The sequence below is a fragment of the Pelodiscus sinensis genome, chromosome 1, assembly GCF_049634645.1.
Source record: "Pelodiscus sinensis isolate JC-2024 chromosome 1, ASM4963464v1, whole genome shotgun sequence".
Lineage (NCBI taxonomy): Eukaryota > Metazoa > Chordata > Testudines > Trionychidae > Pelodiscus > Pelodiscus sinensis.
The window spans coordinates 166,057,828-166,070,493 of NC_134711.1; the positions used below are offsets into that span (position 1 = coordinate 166,057,828).

The following is a 12,666-nucleotide window of genomic DNA, read 5'->3' on the forward strand; positions in this document are numbered from 1 at the left end:
ATGCTGGGGATGCTTTTTTTTAGTGTGATAATATTACTGTATTTGTAAAGGTTATTATTATTTTTTTTTAATTTGTTGTTTGTTCCTTGTCAAGTTCTCTGAAGATCTATGAGCTGGCCATGATTTTTTTTAAGTGACTAGAGATTTTTTTTTATTGGTTGTTGTTCAAAATGTCCTATAATGTTATTTTTATCACTACCTTTATCACTAAAGATAGATAGATAGATAGATAGATAAAAATAAATATATAATATGTAGCTCTTAGCACTCTTATCCACAGCTATTTTGGTTCTTCATCTCTAACTGGTTGGCCACTCCTGTCCTGGTATGTTATTGAAGCCAAAGAAGCTTTCATAGTAGTGACAGGATTTCTCCCCTTCAGTTTAATTGTGTGTATTTTTGCTCATGAAAAGTATTTATATTGAAGATGACATAAATGCTCCAATAAAAATGATTGTTATAAAGTTCTTGAGCCATATCCACAAAGGGACTTTAATGTCTAGGTTTCACTTTTAGGCACCTCTGCCATCCACAATACCCACGCAGAGCTACTGCATAACTCTGTAGGTACTTAAACATACTTGGGGTCTAAATTTTGACTGTAAAATTTCCATAGGCAGAAGTTTCTGAACAGACATGCCTCAGGCAGCTACTTGGATACCTATCTCACACCTAAGTTCCCCAGAGGAGATTAGGATCCCTATCTTGACTGTTAGACTTGATTTGCTAGGCTCTCTCAGAGCCTGCCCAACTCCACACAAAATGGAGGAGGCCTATAGTACAATAGATAGGCTACTCCCCCAAAATGTGAGAGAACCCCATCAATTCTCCCATCTGTATGACAAGTGCATTGAACAGGGAAGTCCTACTGAACAGGTAAGAGTTCAAACTATATGACTATCGAATATTCAGAGGTGGATCCATTTTGTAGTGTAGGTATGCTCTTTGTCACGCTTGTTGAATGAGTTCCACTTTAAATGATCCAGCAAAAGTGTGAGAATCACTTGATAGTACAGTAGGTGGGGCACTTTCCTGACAGGTGGAAAAACTTTGTTGAGATCCCTTTTCTATATCAGACAGGGAGGGAGGGGAAATGAAGTTTCCAAGACACCATATGAGAGCCCTAACTAGCTGTTTTGTGTGGATTTAGGCAAGGACTTATCTTATTCTTGTAAGAAACAGCTTACATGCCTAAGCTGACTGAGCTCAGAACATGGATACCTGGTTGTATCACATAAGCTGCAATTAACACCTCCCCACAGCTCAAATTTAAGCATTGAACTCTGTGGCTTAGGGCACACCCCTTTTATCAACATGTGCCAATGGTTAGTTTAGATGGCTTCCTGCTTAGTATGCTAACTTGTAAGTCCCATCTTACATATCTATCATCTCTATGCATTGTCTATCCTAAAGATTATAAATGCACATTTCATTGGTGTTATTAAAGACTAAGAACCACATTAGTCCCACTTGTTAAAAATAAAAGATGCAAAGTAGATGGAAGAAGGATTCCTAGAAGAGAAGTGATTTTGAATTTCCTTTATATGGAGGAAGCCTGAAAATAGTTGGGCATAGGAAGAACAGTGGGAAAGCTAAAGGAGTGGAATTATCTCCTGTGGTGGGCCTTGAAAAAGAAACAAGAGAAGAATTTGGGAGAGCTTAAGATGGGTGGAAGTTGCATAGTTTGTGTTTTTTGTCTGGTATCTGAGTTTGCTAAAGGGGTTTAGGCAGAATGCCAAGGAACTACTGCTCTGAAAGAAATGTGCAACTGAAGACCACAAAAGGTGGGTGATATTGTGCTGCCTGCCGTTATTTTGTCAGACATTATTTGTTTGGGACATTGATAGTCCTGTAAATGGTGGCCTGGCTGGTTGTCTACATCAGCAGCAGCAGCAGATCACAGAATTTCTGAGAGAGCTAGCAGAACACAGTTGCTGAAAATTGCCACAGTGGGGTGCTTCAGGATGGTGAGTCTACACAACTTCACTATTATCTTCCTTTTTAATAACCATGGCCACTTTTTCTGTTGAAATGGTGAACAGAGGAAAGAAAACAAGACAGCCTCTGGCAATGGATTGTTTAGCATAAAAAAATGTGTTCACCCTCAGCCAACAGGCGACCTATTCACCTCTGAAATTCTGTTTGAGCTTTGTTGTCATGGCTTAAGTAAGTCTTCTGTTGGCTCTTGACACAGGGATGAACTTCTTCTCTGCAGAGTTCTTGTAGTGGTTGCTTTTGAAGTACTAGATATGTATCAGATGTTACAAGTGAATCCCAGAATTTTGTGCTAAAAGCTCTAACATATTCAGTGTGCTACATGTAAGCATTCATGCATAAGGTGAATTGGTCTCATTTGCTAACAATTAATATTACTCATCATGATATGGATTGAGGGAACCTATGAAATCAGTGGCCATTCAGAATTATTCAGTTCAGTCAGGGCTTAAACTTTATGCTTTGGACCCAATATCTGATGGACTTCTTTTGATGGTGAATCCAAATTTAAATGGAATTTTAAAAACTTTAACTCAAAACTATCTTTTTTTTATAGTTGAGAGCTTAAAGGAAAGGATATTTTTTTTCTCACACCTCTCCCTTTCTCACTGTCAGTTCTCTATGTATAGAAAGAGAGTGTTAACTCCACTTAAGAAGCAGTGTTTTTTCAATCTCTGACCTCCTTAGCCTCTTGCATTAGGAGGAGGCATCCCTACCCTCATGCACTTCACCTCTTTGATCTTTGTGAGATCAGGCCATAGGGAACCCAAAGATGAGCAGCTATGCTGCTAGTGACTCTCCTTTTACTCCACAGGATGATTGTTTTGGCAGATTTTTGTTTTGTTTGGTGTTGCTAGTGATACTATTGAAAGAGGAGCGAGCTCTTTCCTTGACTGCAAATTTGATTTTAAGCAGAATGGGGGGTAATATTAGGTCTGCAATAGCAGAGATGTTAACATTTCCATTTCTTAATGAATTGGGGGGAGAGGAGTATTATCTAGAGCATTTGGATAGTACATAAATATTAATTTAACTAAGCTGCAGCCACTTGCCTGTGGTTTGCATGATCAACTACCTTATTCATTATGTTTGTTTTCAATTCTGGGTCTTGCCTTGTTCTACCTCATAAAATTTTATACTTTGAACACAGGACTGGCCCATTTGCCTTCCACTTATATTCATTACACCACTTTGAAAATCCCATAGAATTTCTTGTGCCTTATAACAAATGAAACATGAAAAAATGCTCTAGACATAGGTAAGTTAGGATTCTGTTCTTACTGTTACTATTACGGTAATGTTGAAAAATAGCATTTGAGATTCAGAGCGCTGTACAGTGTCAGAAGTTTACAAACTTCATGCCAGCCAGAATATTGTGGAGGACAAAGCAAATGAATTGGATGGGGAAAGAAGGCAGGATGAAGTCACCCAAATAACACAGTTGAACAGAAAATCAGGAGCTGCCTAATTGAGTGTTTCTTAAAGTGGAGCATGGACCCACTTTGAGAGAGCTTCTAATGGGCCACTGCAGTTTGTTTATCTAGAGGTTCCGCTTGGTCTAGTTTGCCATTTCCATCAAGGGGAGCCACAGGAAGTGATGTCCTGGGCTTTGCTTATTCCCACAGCTCACCTTGATTGGAAAGGGCGAACTGCAGCCAATGGGAGCTGCAAGGCTCAGTTGATGTGGAGCCTTTGGACAGAAAAACTGTAGTGTCATGTTAGCTGCTTTCTCAAAGTAGCCCTGAGGTTCACTTTGAGAAACACTAGCACAGTCAGTGGAATGACATGGAACACCTTTTTTCTTTTCCTTTTTGATTCTTTGGACATAGCAGTACTATGTTTTAAAGCAAATGGAGATGCCGATAAATTGGATGGAACAATAAAATATGATTCAGATCTCCCATACTTAATTGACTTGAAAACTATAGTTCATGCTTAGACCTAGAACACTCAAGCTTTCCCATCTTTGGCTAGTAAACCAAAAGACTTGGCATTTTAAATTATTTTAAAAATTACTTCCTTTGATTAGGTATATTTAAAATACTTGCAAGACAAATTATCCATAACTGGAGAAAAAAATGGGAAAATGTCTATAAAGTTAATTGTGCATCTGACATTGTAATACAAATGATCCTCCTACTAAGCTTTAAGAATAAAATTAAATATAAAACGGCAAACGTTTTCTGACAGTGAGAAAATCAGCTTTAGTGTTATCACAGTTTAATATTAGAAAAAAGTTCTCTTCTTAGGTGAGCTTTCTGAATATGTTTCACCTTTGAATTAGGTACAGTATAAAACTTCCCTTTATCTATTGATTCTTTTAATCTTTTTTCCTATCTTACCTACAGAAGCATCTTTATTAATAGTGCTACCGAAATTTAGCCAGCAGGATTTCTTAGATCTTCTAATAATGCTCTGAGCCTAAGCTTCTCTATTTCCTTTTATTATGTACCAAATCCAGAAACTTTAAGGAAGGTTAGCCTTACTCAAAGCCTCCCCTTTAACTTTGACCACTATATAACAATACATATTTCATCAGGGAAACAGAAGGGTTTTTTTTCCCTACCTGAATTGACAAGTGCCAAATTAGCTGCTTTTAAATCTATAAATACTTTGACAAAGTTTTACCTTGTGGGGAAAAAAATCTGAATGACAAACTTCCAAGAAGTTAAAACAAAAAAAACCCTCCCACTCACCCCAAAAAAACCCTAAATCAGTTTTTTGCTATTCTAAACCTAACTCCCTCCTGTATTGACCTTTTTTTTTGCCAAGGAATAAATAAGAATGAGTGAGAAGTAATCACAACTAAAAATATTATTGGTTTGGGAAACTACAGTGATGTTGATCTGAAAATAATTTGAATTTGGGTTAGTGCTAGTATATTAGCAATTCACTTTCTAATCTCTATTATTCCATTGCTATTAAATACAGTCTGTGGGACACATAAATTATCATATATGAAAATACATTTATCGTGATTCTTGAAGTTCTGCAAAGAAATGACTAATTCTTAGTATTAATTTGATGGAAATTATTACTGTATTATTAGATAGAAACGTCAGGGTTGTAAACTGCAGCCTTACCACTATCCCTTTTCCTCCCCTCCACCTCACACACCCATGTAGAATATTCCCTCAGACACCAACTGGGCTGTCTCCTCAGCATAACCTTAACTTATCCTGGGTCTTTTTCCTTTCCCTCCAATACACTAGGGGAATGCTAGCTTGTTTGGTTTAGCTCCAGTTTTGTAGGGGGAGGTGGGATGAGGGGCTGTCTTATTCCTTCCATCAGTCTACTGAGAATATTTCCAGGGAATCAGATGGATTGAATATGAGCTTCACAATCAACAGTGACAGACTTCTAATGACAAGACGAGCAGAGCTAGCCCCCGGTATGCCGTTAGGCATAGGTCATCACTGTGCCAAAATCTCCAGCATATAACACCATCTCACACTTCTCTTGCATAAATTCTCTCTGCCCTGACTTGAGTTTCAAGTCACTCTGTAACTTTGTATTGGCTCTCATTGTCTTGCACGCTCCCCAATACGATGCCTCGGCTTCAGAACAACTCAGCTTACGTTTCTGCTATAAAAACCTCACATCAATCTCTTCTCTAGGTTGTAACATACAGCATATGCATGTGCCATTAGATTACAATCTATTTAGGCGAGGGATTGTTATATATCAGACACATTTGTTCTTTTCAAAGTTACTATATTCACAGAGGGAGCTGTAAAATATATAATGATTAAAACTAGCAATTTGTCCTTAGTTACTCTCACTGCATCCAAAAAGCAGCCGGTGTGGATTGAGTGATTCATTAATATGCTGGGTACTGAGGTCCACACTATTTGTCTTCAATCATATTGAAATGGATGGAAATCTAAAAGACAAGACTGGAGCTGAATTGACTATAATACCCATCAAGTTGCTTTTAAGGGCCTTTTTTTCCTGCACTGAAATTGGAAGTCTAGGTAGAATTGCCATTAAGAAACGGTGGAAGGAGCTGTGGAACAGTAATCCCTTTTGCAGATTCTATTTTAATTTAAATCCTAGTGTGTTAAATAGTACTGTAGTTCTTAATAACAGCAGATCAGAAACCTTATTTGCCAGACTCCATACTGGGCACATTACTTCATTCATTCTCTACTTGTTATTGAGAAACATGATTTGGGCTTTGCTTTGAGTGCTAAGTCCTTTAAACAGCTGAACACTTTCCCTGCATTGTTAGATTCTTAAAGCTCGAATATTTCTCATCATGTCAAACTGATTCTTTCTCAAATTCATTTCTCCTGAATTTATTTTTAACAGCTTGACTCTGCCTGTGTATCTGAACTACTTTCGGCTTTTCTAAGGCACCTAGGGTATCACTACAATACCTAATGGCTGTGTGACTACTGAATATAGGTCTTCTATGTCTATATAGATTGACATTCATAAGTACTGAAATTGTAAGATTCTCCTTAAAACATAGGCTTGTGTTTGACAAATGAGTTTATCATTAGAATTGTGTTAATTTCAGATCAAACCTCTCTAGTCTGGTACTTTCAGAACTGGCAACATTCATGGCAGCGTTGTCTTCAAGTTGTCATTGTCAAGTCCAAGTCGAGTCTCAAGTCACTACAGTTCAAGTCTCAAGTCCCTAAAGTCACTTTCGAGTCAAGTCCCAAGTTGACTCTCAAGTCTTACTTTAAAAAAATGTCAAGTCACTTTTGTACAAGCCATCAATATCGGCATTTTCAGACAATTTTTTCACCAAGTCGATTTAACAAAATTAGCAAGTCTGAAGTCGAGTCTCAAGTCGAGTCTCAAGTCACAAACAATGAACCTGAGTTGAGTCTCAAGTCAAGTCACCTAGGCAACTTAAGTTGGACTCGAGTTCAAGTCGTGGGACTCGAGTCAACAACTCTGATTCATGGTCCAGCATGATTTTAGGTAGCTGGATGTCCACTTACCATGGGTATGGCCAAGTTTCCCATGATCCGATAAAGTTTGTTTACAACTACCAGTCCTAGCTCAGTGTTCTGTGCTGTTGTTTAGCTCTAATTTACCCCTAAATGTCTTCTAAGAGCCCATTATGCCGTGTAAGTGTTGGTAATACTGCTAGATAATACTGATCTCCCATGGTTTAGCAAATTCTCTGGTTTAGCACCGGTCAAGTGCTGAGGGTGGTGGATTAGAGAAGTTCAGTCTGTAGTAGGAAAAACTGTATCTTCTTTACATTTATTAGAGATGAAATGGTCGTGGAGAGGAGAATGCAACGAATGGTCCAGGACAGATCAGTATGACATGCCTTTGTTTATACCTTAGGCAGCACTGATAGGTTCAGATGCAATAATTTAAGAAGCTCCATCAATTGGAAATTCCCCACAGGATATGGGATAGTACCTTCAATTTCATGATGGAATTCTACTTCTACTTCTACTTCTATTCTGAATATCTAAAACTCCCAGTGCAGTTTGTCACGTCCATTATAAAACATGTGGAATGTTCATAGTTGCTATTAAACCATTGGCACATGTGAGTTTAGGATAGAAGAATGTTCAGAATACTTCATCATTTCCTCTCATTTTAACCTTTAGTATTACTTGTACTTGAAAGATATCTCTTAGTAAATTTGCTCTTTTCATTGTGGCAGTATCTAGAGTCCAAGCCTCAACTGTAGGCACAAGAAGCACTTACAGTCCAACTTTTTTGTTAGTTTTATGCAATACCTTTATTATAACAATGAGTCTGTTTTACCCAAGCTGAGTATTAATCTGTTGTATGTATTATTTCTCTTCTAAACATGAATTGTTCCAGGAAAAGTGAAAATGTTAAGTACGATGATAATTAATTTAGGTTTGCTATTATACACTTGAAGGGGAAAATGTAATAAGATTTCTATTCTGATTTGAATGGAGTGGGACTTGTGAGAACTATTTTTCTCAAGAATTACCCAGTTAAATGATTAGAGGTGCACAAATGTTCAAACCTAAATTCAAAACACAGATCCTTTTTTTTTTTTTAATGTACCGTTAAAAAATTTGACACTGGAAAAGGTTCATTGAAAGTTTGCATTGGTTTCACAATTTGAGTGATTTAAGTTTCTTTTATTGTCATTGAACCACATGAAATGTGACTTTCTATTAAACTCCACTTGAGAGTTAATGTTGGTTTGTTTGGTCTTTATGCTATATAAAATATGATGGAAAAACAGAAAATGTGTGAACTTCTGCAACTCGATCTCTCTGTGTGGATAGGTAGTTTGTTTTTTTTCCTTCAGCATCAGATAGGACTAGCATTAAGCAAAAATGAGTATGGTTATTATTATGCAGTGAATAACTACAGCTCTGTTAATATTCTCAAATCAACGATCTGTAATGGTGTAAAAATGTAATAAGAAAAACTAAAAAAGATTTTGAGGAACAGCTAGCCAAAAACTCAAAAAGAAATAACAAAATGTTTTTTAAGTACATTAGAAGCAGGAAGACTGCTAAAAAACCTGTGGGTCCTCTAGATGATGGAGCTATAAAAGGAGCAATCAAGGACGATAAAGCCATTGCGGAGAAACTAAATGATTTCTTTGCTTCAGTCTTCACGGCTGAGGACGTTGGGGAGATTCCTGAATCTGCACAGTCCTTTGTGGGTGGTGAATCTGAGGAACTGTCCCAGATTCAAGTGTCATTAGAGGAGGTTTTGGAACAAATAGAAAAACTTAATGTTAACAAGTCTCCGGGACCGGATGGCATTCATCCAAGGGTTCTAAAAGAATTCAAATGGGAAATTGCTGAACTATTATCTGTGGTTTGTAACCTATCCTTTAAATCGGCGTCCGTACCTAATGACTGGAAGGTAGCCAACGTGACACCAATATTTTAAAAGGGCTCTAGAAGCGATCCTGGCAATTACAGTCCGGTAAGTCTAACTTCAGTACCGGGCAAATTTAGTCAAAACAATAGTAAAGAATAAAATTGTGAGGCATGTAGAAGAACATAATTTGTTGGACAAAAGTCAACATGGTTTCTGTAAAGGGAAATCCTGTCTTACTAATCTATTAGCGTTCTTTGAAGGGGTTAACAAACATGCGGACAAGGGGGATACAGTAGATATAGTATTCTTAGATTTTCAAGGTCCCTCACCAAAGCTCTTGTGTAATTTACACGGCCATGGGATAAGAGGGAAGGTCCTTTCTTGGATTGAGAACTGGTTAAAAGACAGGAAACAAAGGGTAGGAATAAAAGGTACATTTTCAGAATGGAGAAGGGTAACAAGTGGTGTCCCCCAAGGGTCAGTCCTGGGACCAATCCTATTCAACTTATTCATAAATGATCTGGAGAAAGGGGTAAGCAGTGAAGTGGTTTGCAGATGATACCATTTAAAGTTTACAGATGATACCAAACTGTTTAAGATAGTCAAGACAGAAGCAGACTGTGAGGGACTCCAAAAAGATCTCACCAAACTGAGTGATTGGGCAACAAAATGGCAAATGAAATTTACTGTGGATAAGTGTAAAGTCATGCACATCGGGAAAAATAACCCCAACTATACGTACAGTACTATGGGGCTAATTTGGCTATGACCAATCAGAAAAGAGATCTTGGAGTTATCGTGGATAGTTCTCTGAAAACTTCCACACAGTGTGCAGCGGCGGTCAAAAAGGCAAATAGGATGCTAGGAATTATTAAGAAAGGGATAGAAAATAAGACCCAGAATATCTTACTGCCCCTGTATAAAACTATGGTACGCCCACATCTTGAATACTGTGTACAGATGTGGTCTCCTCACCTCATAAAAGATACTTTGGCCTTGGAAAGGGTTCAGAAAAGGGCAACTAAAATGATTAGGGGTTTGGAATGGGTCCCATATGAGGAGAGGTTAAAGCGACTGGGACTTTTCAGTTTAGAAAAGAGGAGACTGAGGGGGGATATGATAGAGGTCTATACAATCATGAGTGGTATGGAGAGGGCCGGTAAAGTCATGTTATTTATTAGTTCCCTAAATAGAAGAACTAGAGGACACCGAATGAAATTAATGGGTAGCAGGTTTTAAAACTAATAAAAGAAAGTTCTTCTTCACACAGTGTGTAGTCAGCCTATGGAACTCCTTGCCAGAGGAGGCTGTGAAGGCTAGGACTATAATAGAGTTTAAAGAGAAGCTAGATAATTTCATGGAAGTTAGGTCCATAAAAGGCTACTAGCCAGGGGATAAAATGGTGTCCTTGGCCTCTGTTTGTCAGAGACTGGAGAGGGATGGCAGGAGACAAATCACTTGATCATTGTCTTTGGTTCACCCTCTCTGGGGCACCTGGTGCTGGCCACTGTTGGCAGACAGGCTACTGGGTTAGATGGACCTTTGGTCTGACCCAGTACGGCCGTTCTTATGTTATGTTCTTATGACCATCTCAGGGAGAAAGATACTGAAGAATTTGGAGCATAAAGGAGAGCTCAATTCTCTTCCCCCAGTTTTTATGAAGCTATTTTATGCTGATTTTGCCACACATTCATTTGTTCTGTAAGGTGCTTAGTGCACTTTGGGGACAGTTATTTTTATTTAGTATTTTCATAAGAGTTAACCAAACCAAGTTAGATGCTAACAGGACTTTTTACTGCTGTGGTAGCCAAGACTTACCATTCTACATTTAATAAAGCATTGATTAAATGCTTTTGAAGTGGTTTAAAGATGCTAACCCAGAGCCCCAAGGAAACTATAAATGAACTTTGGAAAATTTTCAATTGAAATATTTTTGGTTAAATGTTGCAAAAATACCCTTAAGTATCCCTAAAATCCATGTTTTGACTGTCAAACTGATCATTTGAAAAACAAAGAAAAAATAAATGTTGTCGAAGTTAAAACTTCTATTTCCAGCAATTGATTGGGGGTGGGGGGGGGGGGGGGGAGGAGGAGGATTTGGGCATTTTGTTTTTTGCTAAAAAATTAAACATTAACAACATTGTTTTTTGTTTAAACTTATTGGAAGGGAATAATAATTTTCTAACCAGCTCTAGAAAATGTGTAGAGTGGATACAGACAAAAGAGATGGTATGAGTTAATAACCCAAGACCATCGTCTTTAGTGATATAAAGCAGTAATACTTGAGTAAGAGTAATACTGGTTTGTCAAACTTAAAAAAATCACCTGCCATCTGAAAGAGTTAACATTACAGTAAAGGGTACCATTACAATTCCTGACAAAGCAGCCTGATGTTACATGCACTGGGCAGCAATATATAATATCTAGAAACATCAGAATCTTCTTAAAGGGCTTCCTCTCCTCCTACCCTGCTTACACTGCATTTATAATGAGCATATTTTAAAGAGCATAGCCAAAATGAATTTAATATGCTATATATGTAATGAAATATTCATGAGGACACAGAAGCCAAGTAAACCATTAGAGAAAGCCTTTTAAAAAGGCTCACCTAAGGGAAGAAAAATACTAGGCTTGCTTTATGGTAGTCTCTTCTATAACCACCAAGTGTACTGGTAGTGAAATAATGCATAATGCATTTATCCTAAGGGGCACTTCATCATCAGTTGGATACTTAAGAATTTATTTATTTTACAAATAGTTTTAGAGATAGGAAAATGAATTACGGTACCAGAAAGACCAGTTAGGACACTTTACGTGTGTCGCAAGATCAAAGAAAACCACAATGACAACATGTCTAGGGCTATGTCCACACTGCTGGTGGGGTTTTTTGTTTTTTGTTTTTGAAAAAGGTATGCAAATTGCGGTTCTCAATTTGCATACCTTTTTCCAACTCATTTTTCAGAAGAGGCTTTTCCAACAGTTGTCCCATCTACACAGAGTCAAATGTCAGAAAAACCTCCTCTTTCAGAAGAATCCTTATTCCTCATAAAATGAGGAATACAGGGCTTCCAAAAGTGCACCTCTGCTCTTCTGAACAAAATTCTGGAAGAGCAGATGAGTTCCATGGTTGAGGTGGAGTTTTTCCAGTATATTGGAGTTAACTGGGAAAAACTCCATAGTGTAGACATAGTCAAGGAAACATAGGGTGCTTGTCAGACTGGTGATTGGGGATTTTGGTCTCTCATGGACTAGACCACTTAGAATCTGGCTCTCTTCTGCATTGCTATAAACTCCACTCCACTCACCAGCAAGACATTTGCTGGTATTAGTACATACAGGCTTGGCATAACTCTGACCCTGGTTCCCATGAAGAAGAGAGGATTCTAAAATGTACAGATGGGAGTCGGAAGTGTTGGGAGCGGTAAATCTCTCAGGAAAGGAATCTGGGTAGAGATGTAAGTAGATGAGTAAGAAACTAGGAGAAGGAGTGAGATTTATTGAGAGTTTCTGTCTGGAGAGAAAAGGTACAGGCACTTCTGTTAATTCCAGTCCAAGAGCCTCGGATGGGCTTCTGCAAAAGCTGGTGCAAGGACCCAAGACAAGGTTTAAAAGATTTTTGGAAGGCTGAGTGAAGGATCCCAGGGAAGGGCTAGCGAAATTCTGCCTCTCCAGTTAAGCTCATCTTCACTGCAAGCCTCTTTCGAAAGAGACTTTTAAAAAAACCTCTTTCGAAAAAGAGCGTGTAGTACCAGTACTTTTGAAAAAGCAAGCCGCTTTTTCGACAGAGAGCACCCAGGCAGCCTAGATGATCTCTTTCGAAAAAGCACACTTTGTATTACATGGCGCCTTTTTTCGATAAAGCACTTTCAAAAAAAGGCA

At 38.1% G+C, this 12,666-nt stretch overlaps 1 long non-coding RNA gene across 1 annotated transcript in view; it reads left to right on the top strand.

Moving 5' to 3' along the window:
- Positions 1–1,390: 1,390 nt before the first annotated feature.
- The window catches only part of LOC142826915 (uncharacterized), a 194,387-nt gene continuing 183,111 nt past the window's right edge, over positions 1,391–12,666 (top strand). Inside the window, exon 1 of the long non-coding RNA XR_012901178.1 lies at positions 1,391–1,967. This is a non-coding gene — a long non-coding RNA (uncharacterized LOC142826915). The remainder of the gene's footprint in view (positions 1,968–12,666) is intronic.